Consider the following 5,668-nt stretch of genomic DNA (forward strand, 5'->3'; position numbering starts at 1 on the left):
CTTTTCCCCCATCTGATGAATTAAATGAATTATGTGAAGAAGCGTGGAGTTCCCCTGATAAGAAACTAGTGATTTCTAAGAGGTTACTGATGGCGTACCCTTTCCCGTCAACGGACAGGTTACGTTGGGAAACATCCCCTAGGGTGGACAAGGCGCTGACACGCTTATCTAAAAAGGTGGCCCTGCCGTCTCAGGATACGGCCGCCATAAAGGAGCCTGCGGATAGAAAGCAGGAAGCTATACTGAAGTCAGTGTATACACACTCTGGTACTCTACTGAGACCTGCTATTGCTTCAGCCTGGATGTGTAGTGCTGTAGCAGCATGGATAGATACTCTGTCAGACGACATAGATTCCCTCGACAGGGATACTGTTTTGCTAACCATGGGCCATATAAAAGACGTCGTCTTATATATGCGGGATGCTCAGAGGGACATTTGCCTGCTGGGCTCTAGAATTAATGCTATGTCCATTTCTGCCAGGAGGGTCTTATGGACTCGGCAATGGACAGGAGATGCTGATTCTAAAAACTCAACAAAAAGCTAAAAAGATATTGCGCCAGGTCAAGGGACCCTCAGGCGATAGCTGTGGACGCCCTAGTGACACCGTGGGTGTACCAGTCGGTATATGTGTTTCCTCCTCTTCCTCTCATACCCAAGGTACTGAGAATAGTAAGAAAGAGAGGAATAAGAACAATACTCATTGTTCCGGATTGGCCAAGAAGGACTTGGTACCCGGAACTGCAAGAAATGCGCACAAAGGACCCATGGCCTCTGCCTCTCAGACAGGACCTGCTGCAACAAGGGCCCTGTCTGTTCCAAGACTTACCGCGGCTGCGTTTGACGGCATGGCGGTTGAACGCCGGATCCTAGCGGAAAAAGGCATTCCGGATTAAGTTATTCCTACGCTGATAAAGGCTAGGAAGGACGTGACAGCAAAGCATTATCACCGTATATGGCGAAAATATGTTGCTTGGTGTGAGGCCAGGACGGCCCCTACAGAGGAATTCCAGCTGGGTCGATTCCTGCACTTCCTACAGTCAGGGGTGACTATGGGCCTAAAATTGGGGTCCATAAAGGTCCAGATTTCGGCCCTATCCATTTTCTTTCAAAAAGAACTGGCTTCACTGCCTGAGGTTCAGATGTTTGTTAAGGGAGTGCTGCATATTCAGCCCCCTTTTGTGCCACTAGTGGCACCCTGGGATCTTAACGTTGTGTTGGATTTCCTGAAATCCCACTGGTTTGAGCCACTTAAGACCGTGGAACTAAAGTATCTCACGTGGAAAGTGGTCATGCTGTTGGCCTTAGCATCGGCTAGGCGTGTGTCGGAATTGGCGGCTTTGTCATGTAAAAGCCCATATCTGATCTTCCATATGGACAGGGCAGAATTGAGGACTCGTCCCCAATTTCTCCCAAAGGTGGTATCATCGTTTCATTTGAACCAACCTATTGTGGTGCCTGCGGCTACTCGGGACTTGGAGGACTCCAAGTTGCTGGACGTAGTCAGGGCTTTGAAAATATATGTTTCCAGAACGGCTGGAGTCAGGAAGACTGACTCGCTGTTTATCCTGCATGTACCCAACAAGCTGGGTGCTCCTGCTTCAAAGCAAACTATTGCTCGCTGGATCTGTAGCACGATTCAGCTGGCTCATTCTGCGGCTGGATTGCCGCATCCAAAATCAGTAAAAGCCCATTCCACAAGGAAGGTGGGCTCTTCTTGGGCGGCTGCCCGAGGGGTCTCGGCTTTACAGCTTTGCCGAGCGGCTACTTGGTCGGGTTCAAACACCTTTGCAAAGTTCTACAAGTTTGATACCCTGGCTGAGGAGGACCTTGTGTTTGCTCATTCGGTGCTGCAGAGTCATCCGCACTCTCCCGCCCATTTGGGAGCTTTGGTATAATCCCCATGGTCCTTACGGAGTTCCCAGCATCCACTAGGACGTCAGAGAAAATAAGAATTTACTCACCGGTAATTCTATTTCTCGTAGTCCGTAGTGGATGCTGGGCGCCCGTCCCAAGTGCGGACTTTCTGCAATACGTGTATATAGTTATTGCTTAAATAAGGGTTATTGTTATGAGCCATCCGTTGAGTGAGGCTCAGTTGTTGTTCATACTGTTAACTGGGTAAGGTTATCACAAGTTGTACGGTGTGATTGGTGTGGCTGGTATGAGTCTTACCCTGGATTCCAAAAATCCTTTCCTTGTAATGTCAGCTCTTCCGGGCACAGTTTCCCTAACTGAGGTCTGGAGGAGGGGCATAGAGGGAGGAGCCAGTGCACACCAGATAGTACCTAATCTTTTCTTTAGAGTGCCCAGTCTCCTGCGGAGCCCGTCTATTCCCCATGGTCCTTACGGAGTTCCCAGCATCCACTACGGATTACGAGAAATAGAATTACCGGTGAGTAAATTCTTATTTTTTTTTTCTTTTTTAAAATCTGTAAATTTCTGTTTTGGCGCCAAATGCGCACGCAACACACGCATACACCTGTATTTTGTACTTTGCATATCTGCTCACACTGTTGCTATAATCACTGATTACTAGATTTATTTTGATCTGTACTGGAAAATTTGTTGCTATTTAGTTAACATATAGAGTTAATATTTAAGGGAGTAAGTGTAAAACGCACACGCAGCCTGGCCTAGTTGTAAAGGTTGATACAGTAGAAACTGTGGGGTAAATTTACTAAGATTCGTGTTTTCCCGTTTGAGGTCAAAGTTCAATCACGAATGACATCGAAAGTGTAAATATGCAACTTTTTGAATTGATTACGACTAATTTACTAAGCTGCCGTATTCTGCATTTTCGGGTTTTCCGATGTCGATGTCATTCGTTTTTTTTGGCAGTGTTTTACGTGAGTGACTTGTAAAACACTGCCGACTTTAATACAATGAATCTCGGCCGGATCTGAGAGATCCGTGCTGGGCTTCATTGTGCACTTTGTTTAGCAAAAAAATAAAGTTTAAATGTAAAAAAAAAATTGCGTGGGGTCCCCCCTCCTAAGGCAAACCAGCCTCGGGCTCTTTGAGCCGATCCTGGTTGCAGAAATATGGGAAAAAAATGGACAGGGGTTCCCCCATATTTAAGCAACCAGCATCGGGCTCTGCGCCTGGTCCTGGTTCCAAAGATACGGGGGACAAAAAGAGTAGGGGTCCCCCGTATTTTTGAAACCAGCACCGGGCTCCACTAGCTGGACAGATAATGCCACAGCCGGGGGTCACTTTTATACAGTGCCTTGCGGCCGTGGCATCAAATATCCAACTAGTCACCCCTGGCCGGGGTACCCTGGGGGAGTGGGGACCCCTTCAATCAAGGGGTCCCCCCCCCCAGCCACCCAAGGGCCAGGGGTGAAGCCCGAGGCTGTCCCCCCCATCCAATAGGCTGCGGATGGGGGGCTGATAGCCTTTGTGAAAAGTGATTGATATTGTTTTTAGTAGCAGTACTACAAGGCCCAGCAAGCCTCCCCCGCAAGCTGGTACTTGGAGAACCACAAGTACCAGCATGCGGCGGAAAAACGGGCCCGCTGGTACCTGTAGTACTACTACTAAAAAAATACCCCAATAAAGACAACACACACACACCTTGAAAGTATAACTTTAATACATCCATCCACACCTCCATATACACATACTTACCTTATGTTCCCACGCAGGTCGGTCCTCTTCTCCAGTAGAATCCATGGTGTACCTGTAGAAAAAATTATACTCACATAATCCAGTGTTTTCGGCTCCTCTGTAAATCCTTTTGTAATCCACGTACTTGAAAAAATAAAAAAAACGGATACCCGACCACGAACTGAAAGGGGACCCATGTTTTCACATGGGTCCCCTTTCCCCGAATGCCAGAAACCCACTCTGACTGATGTCTAAGTGGGTTTCTTCAGCCAATCAGGGAGCGCTACGTTGTGGCACCCTCCTGATCGTCTGTGTGCTCCTGTACTGTCTGACAGGCGGCACACGGCAGTGTTACAATGTAGCGCCTATGCACTCCATTGTAACCAATGGTGGGAACTTTCAGGTCAGCGGTGAGGTCACTTTCGGTCAACCGCTGACTACAAAGATCCCACCATTGGTTACAATGGAGCGCATAGGCGCTACATTGTAACACTGCCGTGTGCCGCCTGTCAGACAGTACAGGAGCACACAGACGATCAGGAGGGTGTCACAACGTAGCGCTCCCTGATTGGCTGAAGAAACCCACTTAGACATAAGTCAGAGTGGGTTTCTGGCATTCGGGGAAAGGGGGCCCATGTGAAAACATGGGTCCCCTTTCAGTTCGTGGTCGGGTGTCCCGTTTTTTTATTTTTTCAAGTACGTGGATTACAAAAGGATTTACCGAGGAGCCGGAAACACTGGATTATGTGAGTATAATTTTTTCTACAGGTACACCATGGATTCTACTGGAGAAGAGGACCAACCTGCGTGGGAACATAAGGTAAGTATGTGTATATGGAGGTGTGGATGGATGTATTAAAGTTATACTTTCAAGGTGTGTGTGAAATGTCTTTATTGGGGTATTTTTTTAGTAGTAGTACTACAGGTACCAGCGGGCCCGTTTTTCCGCCGCATGCTGGTACTTGTGGTTCTCCAAGTACCAGCTTGCGGGGGAGGCTTGCTGGGCCTTGTAGTACTGCTACTAAAAACAATATCAATCACTTTTCACAAAGGCTATCAGCCCCCCATCCGCAGCCTATTGGATGGGGGGGACAGCCTCGGGCTTCACCCCTGGCCCTTGGGTGGCTGGGGGGGGGGACCCCTTGATTGAAGGGGTCCCCACTCCCCCAGGGTACCCCGGCCAGGGGTGACTAGTTGGATATTTGATGCCACGGCCGCAAGGCACTGTATAAAAGTGACCCCCGGCTGTGGCATTATCTGTCCAGCTAGTGGAGCCCGGTGCTGGTTTCAAAAATACGGGGGACCCCTACTCTTTTTGTCCCCCGTATTTTTGGAACCAGGACCAGGCGCAGAGCCCGATGCTGGTTGCTTAAATATGGGGGAACCCCTGTCCATTTTTTTCCCATATTTCTGCAACCAGGATCGGCTCAAAGAGCCCGAGGCTGGTTTGCCTTAGGAGGGGGGACCCCACGCAATTTTTTTTCTGAAAATTTATAACATTTCCCCCCCCCCGTTCCCACTGAAAAACATGCACGGATCTCATGGATCCGTGCATGCCTATACAAACACGGGATAAAAAAGCAGGTCTGGTTTTTTTTAGCACTTTTTCACGATTTGTATTTTATCACGGCAGTGTTTGGCTATTGTCGGCAGTGTTTGTGTTTTGCACTTTTTAGTAAATTCCCGATTTCTAGCAAATTGCAGGCGTATTTGACCGATGGTGTATTGATTCGTGATTTTTTCCTAGGACTTCCAAAATATTACGAATGCCCTCATCACTGCCGTGATTTTTGCTTAGTAAATTACCGAGATGACACTTTGATGAAAAAACGGCACCTTAGTAAATATACCCCTGTGTGTGTTAAGTAAGTGATTATAGTTAAATATCGCTTACATTTATAGAAGTGTGGGATTTGTAGTACTGCGGACGTACGGCCTTTGTACACGTGTCTCGGACAGCGTTCGGGACTGCGTACGCAACGTAAAGGCCTACACACGTGGCGTGTTTACGCAACGTGCGTACAGGTACGCCCACTTAATACAAATCACACAATAGCATTG

The sequence above is a fragment of the Pseudophryne corroboree genome, chromosome 1, assembly GCF_028390025.1.
Source record: "Pseudophryne corroboree isolate aPseCor3 chromosome 1, aPseCor3.hap2, whole genome shotgun sequence".
Classification (NCBI taxonomy): domain Eukaryota; kingdom Metazoa; phylum Chordata; class Amphibia; order Anura; family Myobatrachidae; genus Pseudophryne; species Pseudophryne corroboree.